Raw genomic sequence first — 17,738 nt, 5'->3', positions numbered from 1 at the left:
AAAAATCATATCCTGTGGGTGATACTGACGGTCCAGATGCATGACCAAAACTGTTGTTGGAAAGCTGGGAAAACAAGGTCGACACATGATCTCCTCCGGAAGGATTCTACCACTCTAATAGGCATTAAACTACTGATCAAGTGGGACCTCACCCCCAAACTCCAGTCTGATGTGACGTCCGTGATGGCCAGTCTTAGCAATGCTAAGAACTAGGACCTCGCCCCAAACTCCAGTCTGATGTGACGTTTGTGATGGCCAGTCTTAGCAATGCTAAGAACTAGAGTCTCCTGCTGAGCAACAATTGGGCCTCCCGAGCAAGGATCAAAGTACACCCACTGTCACAAACTGCTGACATGTCACGCCACTAGAGAACGGAGCCAACCTGTAGATCCCGGCCAAGGAAACTAAAACCTAGAAGTCGCAAAAGAAGTTTCACCAACTTGCAAAGTCTTACCAAATGGCCTATTTTAAAGAAGAGTTCCCACCAACATATGGGACCCCGTCCGATGGGGCCTAGGAGACCTAAAGGCTTTAAAATAAAGCAAGACGACACGCACACACTCAATCTTGTCCACCACCACCACCACCGAGCTACAATGGTTGGAGTTCGTATGGATACCCTTATTATCCGTACCCAAGATACGCACCTAATCAACCAAAAGATTTCAAGGATGGCGGCACGACAATCAAAATTTTTACCTTTTCTAAAGTAAAAGATCGAAAGAAAGAATTGTAGTTCCTACAGCAATTCGACAACATCTATGCTTTGGGGAACTATACAAAAGAATCCAAGATTTCTTGAGCAGCACGATTTCTTAAAGATAATGCTATGCAGTGATGGAGTTCAATCGCGACCCAACCGCATGCTCCAAGGACCTGCTTTCAGGACTATTTGTGCGCAGTCATATGACTACTCTCTTTGAAGTCCGGAGTTTGGCAGAATGGGGCAACTTGAAAATGCTTGCCACAGAGATCATGGACGACTATAACCAAAGGTTTCTCGACGTCTACCTCCCGGTGTCCTTCTTTAAATTCATTTCCTTGGAGGACCAGTGCAAGCGATGCACCATTGGACTACCATCACCATTGCAGGAATATTGTCTATCCAAGCAAGTCTCAACCATGCAAGAGCTTTTGGACTATGCCACGGTCGGCTACAAACTGATGAAGGGAAAGCTTAAATTTACTGCAAAAGCAACTCTGACCACTAACCAGAACTCTCGGCAACAACGAAAAAATTCTCGGGAGTACCATGAAACCCAACCTCAAAGGCCTCGTTTGACACAGCGTCAATGAGAATGCTTTTACCAGAAGACCGATGCTTTGAATGTTTTCAAACAAGGCATACGTTCCCTACATGTCCTCAGCGAGCCTTGACGTCGTTAGAGCAACCTTCTGCTCCCACAACAGAAAGATCCCCAGGGCCACCTCTGGCTAAGAGAGCCAAACCCGCTATTGGACTAGTACCTGATTTGTATGGCATACGCCTTGAAAGTACAAATGAATTGTGTCGAGCGTATGGCAAAGTCAACGGCTTGAAAGCCCTTATTTTCTTTGACCCTGGAGCTATGAGAACTTCATCCATCTAGAATTCTTGAAGCAGATGCACTTTGATTATGATGCAGAGGGTGGAGAAATTAAAGCCGAGCTAGCCACGGGGCAAACTCAGAAAGTGGTACCGCTCATTGGTGCTCTTCCAGTGACTATCCAAGGCTATCATGGAAAAACTGATTTTGACATTATAAGTTGGGCAATTGCGACGTTCTCTTGGGCATGCCTTGGCACGAGAAGAATGATATGACTCTCCACATCCGGAACCGAACCATTACCCTCACGCAGAAGGACAAACCAATCGTCCTCAAAGTTCGGCTGGCCGTACAAAAACCTGAATGAATTTTCTAGTTCTTTTGTAGTTAGATACTTTTGAACTCTATTTGAGGAAGTATTGTTTGAAATTTGATTGAAATGGATGGTATCTGTTTTAAACTTGGTTTGATGCCGATTTGAATTGTTTCACTCTAGTTTTAATATTGGTTTCAATGCTTGGTGATTTATTCCCAGCTAGAGTAGTGAGAAATGAGGTTTTGGTATTGTCTGAACCTCGGAACAAAGCAAACGGGATGTGTGGGGAGCGTTGAATTATATGCTTGAAAACCTCGGAATGACATAGACGGGATGTCTAGGGAGCATTTCGTTCTATGCTGGAAAACCTCCAAGCGATGCAGGCTGCCATCTAGGGAGCGTTTGGTTGTATCAGTTCTCTGAACTCATGGCCTAGACCTTGTGGGGGGCAGTGACAAGGTAGTCGTTCAATAGCTTCATAACGCAAACCGTCTGTCTCGAGGGAGTTCTCAGCGGTGCTGTTCATTGCGTCTTGTAACATGTATATGTGAGCATTTGTGTTGCATTGTCAACCACTAAATATTCTTTATTGGATGAGATTTTTCTGGGAAGCGAACGACCCAGAATATCAAGGGCTCCAATCTGGAATGAGACTCCTTAATGGATGAGATTTTCTGGGAAGCCAACGATCCAAGATATCAAGAGCTCCAATTTGGAATGAGAAAATTTATTGTCCTCAGAATGTCCTTGAAATGACCCTCAGAAATTTTTTAGCGAACTTGAGTTGTTTTGCTGATATGTTGTTGCAGCAGGCTACAGTGTCACTTTCACAGGACACATAGTTAGTACAGTTGGTTTGGTTTGGTTCACACTAGACGGACTCTCTGGGCTGGGCAGTGACACATGGCAGGATACGAACGGTGGTCCACTCAGTTTGGGGATAGACTTAGATGGCTGGCATTTATAAGCCGTTGGTGGCTCTTTATGGTTGTACATATGAGTAGTAGCTATTGGGTCATCGGATTATCTTCGAGATATATGGTCCAGCGTCGTCGTCTAGAGTAGCGAGTCGATACACACAGCATGTCTTCACCATCCCTGCACATCTGAGCTTCAACACCCCCATTGTACCTGTGAGTCTTGGGCTGGAGCTGAGTGTGCTGCCATGCCAGAGTCTGTACCGGTTCTTTGAGATAGTCGAGTCATATGTTCAGGTATAGTGTTGTGTCTCTGTGAGCTCAGTTGGTATCTATTCTTTCTTTGTTTTCAGTTATTTGAGTGAGATTGTCACGCACATTGCACTGAGGAGCACCCACTGTAGAGAGCACGACACACTATCCGCGCTACAGGTGCTCTCATTTTGGCGATCACGGTGGGACCTCAACTGAAGTCTCACTCTGTGTTGAGATACAAATCGTGAAGCTAGTTGGTTTCGCCTACTTTGACTTGCACTGTGTAACCTACTGGTCTGGTCTTGTCTGGTCCTCTCTCGTCCTGGTCCTGGTCTAGGCCTTCCTCGTGCCTAGTCTAGTCCTTCCTCATCCTTGGTCTAGTCCCTCCTCGTCCCTGGTCCAGCCCTCCTCGTCCCTCCTCGTCCCTGGTCCAGCCGGGGTCTAGTCACTTGCTGGTCTAGTAGAGTCTAGACCTGTCTTCATCCAGTTAAAGCACTTAAAGGTCTTCTTGCCCAAAGCTTGGTTGGATTTGTGGTCGCTGCATGACACATACAAGGCGGTCATTCGAGCGTCAAAGCGCACTACTGAGTCCTCTGAAGTACTACAATAGAAGACAACCCTTGGTACCTAGTAGAAGTCCATCAACCTCATCATTCATACCTCCACATATGGCATCACCCATTCCTCCATCCGGTTCCACATCTTCCAGGTCACCTTCCCAGTAAACCTCATCATCCATACCTCCACATACAGCATCACCCATTCCTCCATCCGGTTCCACATCTTCCAGGTCACCTTCCCCAGTAAAGCTCTCTCATATTTTGTTACAGCAGGCTATTGATCAACGGGCTTCTGAGTAAGAGGCCATGGAGGCGTTGGCAAGTGTTTTGGCTAAGGTAAACATCAAGTTTCCTACCTTCAAGGGACTCTCTTCAGAAGATGCAGATGACCATGCAAGAAGGTTTGTATCTCTCTATAGGGGTCGTGGTCTTAATAGAGAAGATGCTTATTTGGTACTCTTTCCATCTACCTTGGATGGCTTAGCATACAAATGGTACAGTCAGTTTGCAGAGAACCATTTTGCAACTTGGGAAGCTTTAAGACAATAGTTATGTGCAGCATTTAGGCTAGGTGACTACTAGGAGAAGGTTTTGGATGAGTTGGCAGAGGAGACTTTTGCAGAACTTATGACTAAAACCAAGTCTCTGGTTGCCAAGCTTCCCCAGACCCGGTGAATTTATGGTTAAGAAGTGGGTGGAGAAGGCTCTTCCCAAAGCTTCTCAGCAAAAACTCCGAGAGAGCCTCCGACCTGACACCACTCTGGAGGAGTTTGTCGCAGTTGCTACTAGGATAGAGGGGGCTAGGAAGCTGTTCACCAACTCCCCTCACATAGAGACTCCCTCTGTGTTTTCGGAAAGTCCTGCCGATCCATTGACTTCTTTGCGTAGAGAACTTGAAGCCCTAAAACTACAACGCGCTCTTCAAGAAGAGAAATCAATCTCTCTTAGACAAGAGAAACCACCACATCTTGAGGCTTTGGATCAAATCAAGAGAGAGCTAGAAGAGCTTCGGTCTCAGCAGGAGACTAAAGCTATGGTATGGTGCAGCTCGTGTCGCTCTCTAGGACATCCTCCACAGGACTGTCCCCTTTGGGCTTATTGCCACTTCTACGAAAAGTCTCGGCATGAAGACAAGGATTGCTACTATATCAAGGGATTACGGCAAATACAACAAAGTCTAGGTCCTTCTCTCCAACAAGGGCTAGCACCTGCATCCAACATGGTTTCACCCTATGGCCATCAAAACCCAATGCCACCTCTGCTGACAACACCTCCTATGTAAGGTATGCACAACAACTTTGCATCCCACAGCTTTTATCATGCTAGTACTCCTTTAGTTCCCCAAAGCTTCTACACGTCAGCATCCGGTCCCATGCAGCAAGGGCTGAGACCACCTCGCCCCTCCAATAGGCCAATTTTGTGCTACAGGTGTGGGGAGTATGGACATTACCAGTGCAAATGTCCATTGCTAGAAGGGTCCCCTCCTTGCCGACACTGCCTTGAAGCTAAGGATCACTATAGTAAGGACTACCCAAAACAACGTGCATCCACATCTGCAAGCACAAGCCAGAACTAGCAGGAGTTTACATTCCCAAAGGTTAACCTCATCACAGTAAGCACCATTCCACGGGCCCGCCTTCCACTCTTGTAGTTGCCTCTCGAGATGGGTTGAAGCAGGTGGAAGAGCCGGCTGGTGTGCTCACACAGGCACAGAGAGTTGCTCTTGGTCTCAGCCTCCCTGGCGGTCCAATTTTTTCGTCTCCAGTCCCACAAATGAGTCAAACTCCCTTAGTAGCTGACAAACCAACAGGTAGTGCCAAGTGCCAACCTACCTCTCTTCTATCGGATATTGATGGTGCTTTCATGGAAGCAGTAGAGGACTTGCAGAAGCTTAAGATACCGGAGCAAGATCTGATCAAAAGAGAGAAGCCTACAACAGAGTCTATCTTGAAAAACGCCTTTCAGCAAGTGTCACTGTACGACATGCTTCGACTTGATGCAAATTTTCGAAGTGACACCCTTTCCATCATCCAGTCTCTGTATCCTGGTGCAGGGCCTAGTGGCGAGCACCTACCTGTACAGCCCTTGGAGTCCTACATGATTTCTTATCCAGCTGCCCCCTCACCGACTACAAAAGTCCTCGTCTCATTGTGTCCATTCTTGGGCATCATTTCTCAGGCGTCATAGTGGATGGTGGATCTGGGATCAATCTGATGCTAGAATTTACTATGTTGGTCGTAGGTCTGTAGCCTACTCGCCCTACTCCATTCGTTGTTACATTGGCGGACCAAAGGACAATCTACCCTGTGGGCATAGTAGAGAGGGTGCCTCTGAAGGTACAAGACTTCACATTTAACTTGGATTTTGTGGTGGTCAGTCTTCCTCAGGTGGAGGGAGGATTTCCTTTGCTTATTGGTAGACCATGGTTGCGACATACTAAGGCACTTCATGATTGGGGAAACGACGCCATGTGGATACATACTCCTGGCTCCCCCATGCAACCAATTTGGCTCGAAGGAGGTATGGATCCAGTGGTTCATCGCAGCTCATTGTCAGTACAGTCCAACCCCGACCCCGAGCAGCAGCCCATCCCGCCTGACGGGTCTGACGAAGACCTGCTACAGTGGTTGGAAGCTACCACCTCGATGCCATGCTATGTGGTCTCTATTCAAACCTCACCTATGCCGGTAACACTCTCTCTCCCAGCTCCTCAGACGGACACCAGTGTCCCAAGCCCTACAGCAGAAAATGTGCCAGGCGAAGAAGTAAGTGTGTTAGTCCCTGATTCCCATGATTCAAGTGTTCCTCTGATGGAAGCCGTCGGCCTTGGTGAACCTATAACACATCATCGAAGGGGGAAGAAATCTCCTCTGCATGAACTTGCCAATGATTCCCCCCTTCCTCTAGCATCTCCCAGGTCGGACGCCCCGCCCCCTCAAAAGCACTCTGCTATGTCTATGTCTGAAGATTTACCCTTCGATGAGCTTCCACCAGGATGGTTACAAGAAGAGTATGCAAAGTTTCCAATCGATCAAACACCAGCCCATGAAGTCTCGAAGCTTCAAGAGGTAGCTCACTTCTCAATTTCTACAGTAATCTCCACATTTACACCTCCTGATCCGGTCAAAAAAGTCAACCTCGGCGACCCTGACAACCCTCAGCACGTCCTCTTAGTAGCTTGGTTATGGGAGCATCCCGCATTACTTGATCAGGTAGTTTCTTTTATACACTCTTTTAAAGATGTTTTTGCATGGTCCTACAAGGATTTGGAAGGGATCCCACCAGAATTGGGTGTCCACACTATCCCTCTGGTTGAAGGGGCTAAGCCTGTCCAAGGTCGAGCTTACAAGCTCGACCCAAAATATGCAGCGGCTGTTAAGTCAGAGCTCTAAAAAATGCAAGAGGCAGGTATCATTGTACTTGTGGAGCACTCTGAGTGGTTATCACCCATGGTGATAGCGCCTAAGAAGCAATCCAATAAAATCCCCGTGTGCGTAGATTACCGCGCTCTGAACAAGGTAACTATCCCAGATGGTTTTCCCACACCTTTCACTGAGCGTGTGCTAGAAGATGTAGCAGGGCATGTATTGTACAGTTTCATGGATGGGTTCAGCGGATACAATCAATTGGGCATCCATCCAGGTGATCAGCTTAAAACGGCCTTTGTGACTCCGTGGGGTATTTTTATCTACACTAGGATGTCGTTTGGGTTGAAAAACGCTCCACCTTTCTTCAGAGTAGTATATCTTATGTTCTGTCCTTTACTTACGGATCATCTTCGCATCTTCATGGATAATTTTTCGACCTTCTCAGGTGCCCAATGTTCAACCCCAGTGGAAAATCTAGAGGAGCACCTCGCTCAGCTCTCTGTTATCTTCCTCAGGTGCAAAGAGGTACGCCTAAAGCTCAATCCTAACAAATGTCATGTTTTGGTCACTGAGGGCACACTTCTAGGCCATGTGGTGTCTGCCAAAGGTTTAGGGTCTGACCCAGAGAAGATCGTGGCCATCTTGAAGTTACCACCTCCCATCAACCCGAAAGGTGTTCAGAGCTTTGTGGGCCACACAGGCTATCATCGCAGGTTTATACGAATGTATGCACAGGTGGCTCAACCATTGACCCGACTCACTAGTGCTAATGTACCCTTCCAATGGTCAAAACCTGAGGCTGAAGTATTTGCATACCTCAAAAAACGCCTCACTGAAGCACCTATTCTAGTGGCTCCAGATTGGTCTCTACCTTTTCATGTGCATACTGATGCCTGTCAACTGGCTGTGGGGGCTGTGCTGACTCAACCTAGTAAGGAGTACAACCTGGATCGCCATGTTCACTATGCAAGTCGCCTGCTCACCAAAGCAGAGTGCAACTACAACACCACAGAAAGGGAAGGTTTGGCTATGGTGTATTCTTTACAGAAGTTTCATCATTACTTGTTAGGGGTTCACTTCACTATTATCACGGATCCACATGCGCTACGCTAACTTTTGAATAAACCCCAAGTTGCAGGAAGAGTCTGGAGGTGGCTACTGATATTCCAGGAATTCAATTTCAAAGTAGTTCTTAGTCTAGGCAAGCAGCATGTCATGGCTGACCATCTCTCTCTCATACATACAGGTGAGCCTGATACTAGGGTTGATGATGACATTCCGGATAGTCATCTCTTTAAGGTCGACACGACCCCAGATGGTATGGAGATGTGTTACATCTGCTCTCTACTGGCCTATATCCTGAGAATGCTTCTCCCTTGCAAAAAAGAAGACTCTTGCTGAAGTCTAGACCCTTCTCTTTGATTGACGGACAGCTCTACAAATCTGGGCCAGATGGTGTACTGCACAGGTGCGTCTCCCCTCATGAAGTAGACCACATTCTGGAGAAGCACATAGTGGTCCTACAGGTAGCCACTACCCTGGTCACATCACGGCGCAAAAAATCTTACAGACCGGCTTATGGTGGCCCTATATATTTAGAGATGCTATTGCTCATGTCAAGATTTGTGATGTCTGTCAGCGATGTACACCTAAGCCTAGCAAGCAATCCAATCGCCCTCTGCAGGTATCTATGGCGTGATTTCCCTTTGAGCGATGGGGCTTGGACTTAGTTGGTCCAGCTACTCAACCTGCTCAACCTGGCAATCATAAGTATCTCCTGGTAGCAACGGATTATGCAACAAAGTGGACCGAAGTGGTAGCTACCATCGACTGTACAGCTGCCACTGTCGTAAAATTTTTGTATGAAAATATCTTTTGCAGGTTTGGGTGTCCTTTGGAAATCACCAGTGATCGAGGTAGTCATTTCGTCAACGACTTGATCTCCACACTGCTCACGAACTACAAGATTTTTCATCGCAAATCTTGCTCTTACTATCCTAGAGCAAATGGGCAAGCTGAGAGCACTAACAAAGTGCTAATCACGCTTCTCAAGAAAGCTTGTCACCTGCATCCAACGTCTTGGGCTCAGGCTATCCTCGGCACAGTTTGGGCTTATCGCACCTCATTCAAGGCAACCACTAACTACACCCCCTTCCAGCTAGCTTTTGGTCTAGAAGCAATTGCACCATATGAGTTCAACTCAGGTTCAGCAAGGGTGGGAAGTGTTCGCATCACAGCGGGGATTGCTTCCGCAAACCTCTCTCGTCTCTCAATGTTAGAAGAAAGGAGGATGTTAGCTTCACATGCTCTCCAAGCCGAACAACTTCGTCGCAAAGCGTGGCATGATCGCTATCTCAAAAAGCCGCAAATAATGCAGGGTTCCCTGGTGCTACTCTATCAAGCGAAGTATCTGGAAAAAGCTAAGAAGCTGGTCCCAGCCTGGCAAGGGCCATTCATGGTACAAGAGATTTTGCCACACGGGGCTGTCCAGTTAGTCACTCTGGCAAGCGTTCCTTTGCCACTGGTAAATGGATCAAGAATTAAGTGCTATCACTCACTTCCCTAACTCTTTAAAAATCTGGGTATTTTATCCATCTCACCAACAACCTTATGATTGTCCCGTCTTCAGCTCTCTCCGGCTTTCCCTTTTCCCTATTCTCAAGTCTTCCTCATGTCAGTCGCATCTCAGTTGTCGGTGTTATCTTTAAAATTCTCCTCGTTTGACTGAGTGCATCAATTCTGTTCTCCTCTCATTGATAGAATTAGGCTTTTTGGAGTCCTGCTACGATCCAACGTTATTGCTTTGTTTGTTTCTACTGCCTCTCTCTCCTCGTGGATTTGTTGAAAGTCCCAGTTTCAGCTCTCGTCAATAGATCTTTGATTTTGGTATTATTCCTAACACGTTTAAACCTACTCTACTGTATCTCCCTTCCCCTCTCTCTTGTGGTAATCTCTCTCTCACACACATCTAGTTCCTTGCCTTTTTGGTGCGACCTCTTTTGTAGCTTCACTGCTGCGATACTAGTTCATTGCTCTTCCCCTCTTTCTTACACTTACATTCAAGTTTGTTAGAAGCTGGGAATGGTTGCTCTAGCCTTTCTAATTGCCAACTCCTAGTTATAGGAAGCATGCAAATTTTTATGCCGGCAGCACTTTACAACTTCTGTTATCTCCCTTTCTCCTTTCTCTCCTTCACATTACAACTTCAATTCTCTCCTTTCTCTCTGGTGCACTATATATCTTCCTTACTTTGCTGCTAATCACCCTACCCTCCAATTCCATCTAATTTCTCCCTCGCCCCTACTCACTAATTCTCCCTCGCCCCTACCCTCTAAACCCCCTCTCGCCCTACCTCTACTACCCTCGCCCTTCACCACACCCCCTCGCCCCTACCCAACCTACTTCCCCTCGCCCCTCACCACACCCCCTTGCCCCTACCCAACCTACCCACCCCTTGCCCCCTAATCTAGCCCTGGACACCCTTTCCCACCCCTCGTCCCTATCTAGCCCTCGCCCCCCCTACCCAACCCTTGCCCGCCTATCTACACCTCGCCCCTCCCCCCCCTATCTACACCTCACCCCTACCCAGCCCTTGCCCCCCCCTATCTACCCCTCGCCCCTACCCAGCTCCCCTATGTACCCCTCGTCCCTACCCAGCTCTCACCCCCCCCTATCTAACCCTCTTGCCTCGCCCCCAATCGAATCTTTGTCTCCCTCTCTCGCCCTCGCCCGGAAATATTTACCCTCGCCGCTGCCCAACCCTCGTCTGCCGCCGCCTGTCTCCTCCCTCAACCTATCCAAGCAGGCCTGTCTGCACCATACTAACAATAGCCTGTCTGCACCGTACTGTCAACAGGCGTATTGGATTGAGCGATCAATTGGCTGTCTCGCTTCGTGATACTAAATCCTCTGCCTCTCTCAGATTTTCACCCTACCACGTTTCTCAGAAGCACAGATCGGGATATTGCTGTTTGCAGAGTTGCAATTGTATTTGGGACAGAGTTGCAGTTGAGTATGAGACACACAGTGATGTGATGAGAAATGTATGAGCTGGGGATATTTTCTATGTATGCTCTTGGGGACCTTACAGAATCTACTCTGCAGTAAGTTCACTGCTATAAGCTGTTGGGTTTTTTGGAAGACACTACTACAGTGCGACAGTCAGCAATTAGTGGCTATGGCATGAGGCAAAAAATTGTTTCCGAGGAAAAGGACTCAACCACAGAAGCAGGTTAATTATGAAACTGAAGCAGAATCAGGACGTAGCAGCCATGGGGTCACGGGTATGACAGAAGTTACAAAGCATCGGCATCAGATGCAGATTCCACCTCTGGCTCAGACAGTGGAAGCGGCTCAGACAGTGATAGTTCAAGTGCACAAGAGAAAGATACAAAAAGGGAAAAAGAAAGTCATGAGTCACACGATCAGTCATGAAGTTGCAAGGCCTGAAAAAACAAAACACAAAACGAAGTTTTCACACAATTTTCACATGCAGCAGCCCAAGCCATCTCTCAGAGATGTGCTCTCACAGGCCCAATTGGACAACATGGGTGTCACATCGCTAGTTGAAGCTATCCTTCCTGAGGACGTACCTGTGGGCATGGTTCATGATATGCTGAAATCTTTTCCAAAGGTCAGAGGACACACTTTGACAGCTACGCGTCTAGGACATGCAATGGGGATGACCAACTTTCCCTCCTTGCAGCCGAGTACTAGGTCTTACTCAAAGCTCTCCAAAGCTGATACCATACAGGCATGCTAGGCATTGTTCGAACCTGATCATTCGAACCTGCAGCATCACAAAGCTCTCTTAGCAGTATTCAGATATTACTTTTTAGTGAGAGATGCTCAAGGACCAAAGGGGAAATGTGAAGTACCTACCACATCCCCACAATGTGATGGTCTTTACTGCTTAATAAAGAACATACCTTGTGGGTTTCATCAGATCCTCTTTACATCATTGCAGACCAGGGCGAAAAGGTTTATAGCACAAGTGCAGTCACCTTAGTCTAGCTTCCAATGTTTTTCCACGCCACTGTTGGCATGGGTGATAAACATCCGCATCAATCCGCTTGAAATAGATGAGGATGCAGCATTGTCATCGCGTGCAAAAAGAAAGTCCCTTGACATAGATGAGCAAAATAAAAAACAAAAGAAAAGAGTAAAGTGGTCAAAGATACGGTAGAGACACTACGACCTCTGCCATCAGAGAGTCAGACTAGGGTGACGCATCCTCCACGACGTTCTTCTTCTACCTCTGTCCCCGTCTCTACAGTGTCGGAGGCCGTTGTAAGCTCCGCTGTTCTTGGTAAGCCCACTCCTGTCACTGAGGCGGTCTCTCTTCCACAGGTATCTCTCCCCACTGCTGCATCTATACTACTGCCACTGTTACCACACCATTCTCGGCAACACCTATGGTACCCTCGTCATTCTCTCCCATCTCCAGCTCACCCATTGAACTTGCTACCATAGTCACCCCGACCACTACAGTGCCTCTTGGGCACCTTGCTACTACTATCACCCCGACATCGACTGGAGTGCCTCGTGGGCATTCCACACCTCTAGGTGCTACTACTGCTTCTTCTAGTGGAGGCGACTCTACTTTGTTGTTCAAAATCTCTGAAGAAAACCTGCAGGAGTCAAGAAATGTTATGCAATGATTAAACTTGGTGCAGAGAAATTAACAGCTACCCACCAAAAGCACTCGGCCACATATGCGGCCATGGAAGGCTTCTTGTGAGCTGCAGAGAGTGCCACTTCTGATAGAGATGCTATCATTTTTGCCTTGCGTCAGGCTCTGCACGTAAAGTCAAAGATAATTGATGATCTCAAAGCTCAAATGCAAGGATTTCAGGACATGCAGTTTCAGTAGTAGCCTCAGGCTATCATGGGGTACGGGTGGGTTCGTCAAGCTAGATCAGTACAGACATCTATGGGATATGGAGAGTACAGTCATCGACAGTTTGGAGGAGGTGCACCTTCACAGCAACAGTTTGACTACTACCCTCATGGATTTCAGCAGCCTGGCACCTTTGGCTCCTTACCACACATCATCCTCACAGACGGCTCCCTGTAACGGCTTCACAAGCGCACATCGACATGGGTGTGCGAGTTGGCGGCGTCAGTACACTTCAGGCCAGGTTCTCCCATCCACTGAGCAGCAGGTGGCTGCTCCTTTTGCTGAGCGGCGGGTTGTGGAGGACACTCATAGAGTCCAGAGTTTTCCCATCGATCTGATGGCTCCACCTCCAGATTTTGATACTTCGGGTGCAACAGTGGCCACAACTCTATCTCTTGGATGACAGATTCGGAGCTCACCATTGTACATATGCAATACCTAGTGGGTTTTTTTCACAGTTTTTCATTATTCCTCTCACCGAGACAGTGAGCGGTCTTGTGGTGGGCAACCTGTAGCAGGCTACAGTGTCACTTTCACAGGACACATAGTTAGTACAGTTGGTCTGGTCTGGTTCACACTAGACGGACTCTCTGGGCTGGGCAGTGACACGTGGCAAGATACGGACGATGGTCCACTCAGTTTGGGGATAGACTTAGATGGCTGGCATTTATGAGCCGTTGGTGGCTCTTTATGGTTGTACATATGAGTAGTAGTTGTTGGGTCATCGGATTATCTTCAAAATATATGGTCCAGTGTCGTCGTTTAGAGTAGCGAGTCGATACACACAGCATGTCTCCACCATCCCTGCACATCTGAGCCTCAACACCCCCATTGTACCTGTGAGTCTTCGGCTGGAGCTGAGTGTGCTGCCACGCCAGAGTCTATACCGGTTCTTTGAGATAGTCGAGTCATATGTTCAGGTCTAGTGTTGTGTCTCTTTGAGCTCAGTTGGTATCTATTGTTCCTTTGTTTTCAGTTGTTTGAGTGATATTGTCATGCACATTGCACTGAGGAGTACCCACTGTAGAGAGCACGACACATATCCACGCTACAGTTGTAATCGTGGACGATTACTTTCTTTCAAGAAGGGGGGATGTCACAAATTGTTGACATGTCAAGCCACTAGAGAACGGAGCCAACTTGCAGATCCCGATCGAGGAGCCTAAATCCTAGAAGCAGCAGAAGAAGTTTCACCAACTTTCAAAGTCTGACCGAGTGGCCTACTTTAAAGAAGAGTTCCCACTAATTTATGGGACCCCCCGTCCGATGGGATTTCTGCAAAGCATTTGACATGGTGCCTAGAGCCAGATTGATGCGCAGACTACAGGAGATGGGAGTGCCCATTGAGATGATTTGGGAGATCATGGCTCTATACAGATCAATGGTGGGACATGTACGCACTCTAGAGGGGAGATCTGATTTAATTCACTCCACTATTGGAGTGAAACGACGTTGTTTAATGTCTCCTACTCTATTTGGTATGTATATAGATGAGGTTTCTAATTACATTGAAAGAAAGGGTGACAGAGGTGCCCAGCTGGCAGGGACATTGATTCCATTGTTGTTATATACTGATGATATTGTGTTGATCTTTGACTCACTGGAGGATATGTAGCGACAGTTGGATGCATTACATAGCTTTGCGGAGGATAGTGGATTGTCTGTAAACCTTGGTAAAACCAAGGTTATGGTGTTTAACACCACACTGCAGTGGATTAGGAGATCAGCACCTATTCACTTATGGTCAAGAGATTGTGGAGTACACAGATGCATACACTTATCTTGGGGTAGTCTTCTTCTTTAAAGAGAGCAGCAAAGACTAGACTAACCAGAGCATATGCTGCCTTGGGAGGATTGGAGAGAATGTGTTTGCAGGTTCAGTTCCAGGAACCCCGAACAAAGCTCTGGCTCTTTGATACCTTGGTAGCTTCAGCTATGCTCTATGGGGTTCAGGTTTGGGGACCCTCTGTGGGTCAGGATGGGTGGAGAGGTATGGAGACCACAAACAGATATGACAGATTGGCCCTTGAGTCCTCCCGGCAATTAGCTTTACAGGGGGCACATCATGCTGGTATGCACAGATGTCATCATGGTTTCACATACATGGCTTCAGCATGGACAACTTGCCTCCCTTCCAATACTCCCTTGATGCACCATCTTTGTCTCTTACACAGGCGGAGATTATTAGACTCATTCACCAGGACCTAACCCAATTGGACACCAGGAGGACATGGATAGAGCCGACACAAGAGTTAGGCACGAAGACAAATTTCTATAGAGAGCATCTTCTCCAACTCATAGGGGATGGGTTTGTGATTCGATCCAGCTATATGGATACACATCTATCTCATGGGTTATGGTGTGCCATTGGTTAGATACGGACATCTTCAGACCAGCTTGAGATTGAGACTGGTAGACTTAGACAGATACCAGCAGCTAACTGTAGTAGCAGGGCTACAGTGTCACTAGCACGGGCTATAGTGTCACTAGCATGGGACGAGCAGTTAGTTGCAGTTGGGCTTGAGTTCACACTGGGCGGACTCTCGCCTGGGCAGTGACACGTGGCAAGTGTTACGGATGGTGGTCCAATGGACATCGTGGCCAGATCACTACCACCTCGGTTAGGAGATAGGCTTAGCTGGATTCGGATATCTACCAGTTGTTGGTGGCTCTTTAGGAGATACATATGAGTGGTTGGTTCCAGTCGTGGGTACGCATCATCATCCACTTTGTATGGGTTTAGCGTTTAGTCTCGAGTCCTAGTCTAGAGTTTTGCACGCCACTGGCACTCTCCTTGCACATTGGAGCCTCGACACCCCCATTGTACCTTGAGTCCTGAGCTTGGAGCTGTGTGTGCTGCCAGCCAAAGTTGTATGGTTCTTTGAGTTTGTCGAGTTCCTTTGAGTTGAGTCTGCAGTTGTGTTTTAAGTCGTAACCTGTCTTGAGTCATATTCTACTTTTGTGTTTGAGTCATGTTCCTGTGTGATGTTTCTTCTATTGGAGTGAGGTTTCATGCATATTGCACTTAGGAGCACCCACTCTAGAGAGCACGACACCTTTTTCTCGCTACAGGTGCTCTCATTTTTGGCACGCTCAGTGGGACCTCAACTGAAATCTCACTCTGTGTAGAGAGCAGAGTCAAGTCGAGGAGCTGCTGGGTTTCAGCTCTCTACATGTCTTGCTCCGTTGGGTTTGATTGGGTTGGCTTAGTCCAGTAGAGTATCACTTCGACTTGCTTAGTTCTAGACCTGCTGGTCTAGTCCTTCTCGTCCAGGTCTAGCCAAGTGGTCCAGTCACTCACCTTGGTCTAGTCTCTCTCGTCCAGGTCCAGCCAAGTGGTCCAGTCACTCGCCTTGTCTAGTGGCGATTGGACCAGTTTTTTAGCAAGTTACAAGGTCTCTGTGCCCAAAGCTTGGGTGGGCTTTTGGTTACTGCATGACACATACAAGGCAGTCAAATGAGCGAAAAAGCCCCCACTACTCAGTCCTCTGAAGTACTACTACAGGAAGCGTCAACCGTTCGTGCCAAGTAGAAGTCCACCAACCCCATTACCCCTACCTTCCCTTGCAGCTACCTCCATTCCCTCAACCAGTTCTACACCTCCCCAGTCACCCCCATCAATAAAATTCTCATCCCCTGTGTTACAACAAGCTCCAGTGCAACAAGTTGTTGCGAAGATGGCCATGGAGGAGCTCACAAGCGTTCTAGCTAAGGTGAATATTAAGTTTCCGACTTTCAAGGGTCTCTCCACAGAGGATGCCGACGACCATGCCCGGAGCTTTGTTTCTCTCTGTAGAGGTCGTGGTCTTAACCGAGAAGATGCCTACTTAGTGCTCTTTCCTTCTACCTTGGATGGCTTAGCAGACAAGTGGTATAGTCAGTTTGCTGAAAACCACTTTTCTACTTGGGCCACATTAAGACAACACTTCTATGAAGCTTTCACGCCAGGGGACTTCCAAGAAAAGGTTTTGGATGAGTTGGCCAACCTGATGCTTTAGCCCAAAGAGACTTTTGCAGAACTCATGACCATAACAAAGTCTCTGGTCGTAAAGCTTCCTCAGCAACCAGGTGAGTTTATGGTCAAGAAATGGGTAGAGAAGGCTCTTCCAAAGACTTCTTAGCAAAAACTCAGAGAGAATCTCCAACCTCACGCCAACCTGGTGGAGTTTGTTGCTGCTCCTACTAGGATAGAGGGGGCAACGAAGTTGTTTACCAACTCTTATCAGGTCGAGACTGCCTCTGTACTTTTGGAAAGTCCATCTAATCCTTTAACTTCTTTACGCAAGGAGCTCGAAGCCCTAAAGTTACAACGAGCTCTTCAAGAGGAGAGATCTTTCTCTCTTCAACAAGAGAAGCCCCCTCATTAAGAGTCCCTGGACCAGATTAAGCACGAGCTAGAAGAGCTAAGGACTCAGCAGGAGTCTAAGGCTGTGGTCTGGTTTACCTCATGCTGTTCGCCAGGGCACCCTCCACATGAATGCCCCCTTCGGGCTTATTGCCACTTCTGTGAAAAGTCTAGACATGAGGACAAGGATTGCTACTGCCTCAAGGGATTGCGACAAATACAGCAAAGCCTTGGTCCTACTATTCAACAAGGGTTAGTACCTGCATCCAACATGGTTTCCCCCTATGGCCATCTAAACCACATGCCACCTTTGCTGACAGCCCCTCCTATGCAAGGTATGCAGAACACTTTTCCCTGTCATAGCTTTTATCATGCAAATGCTCCCTCTGCCCCTCAAAGCTTCTACGTCTCCACATCCACCTCCATGCACCAGGGCAAGGACCACCCCACCAATCGGCTTACCCATCAAATGCGGGGAATATGGACATTACCAAAGCAAATGCCCCCTACCAGAAGGGTCCCCTTCCTACCGTAATTGCCCTCAAGTGAAGG

This window comes from Adiantum capillus-veneris, chromosome 22, assembly GCF_014529385.1.
Source record: "Adiantum capillus-veneris isolate H3 chromosome 22, ASM1452938v2, whole genome shotgun sequence".
NCBI lineage: Eukaryota > Viridiplantae > Streptophyta > Polypodiopsida > Polypodiales > Pteridaceae > Adiantum > Adiantum capillus-veneris.
The sequence above is the reverse complement of the archived record's forward strand: the minus strand, read 5'-3'. Positions refer to the sequence as shown.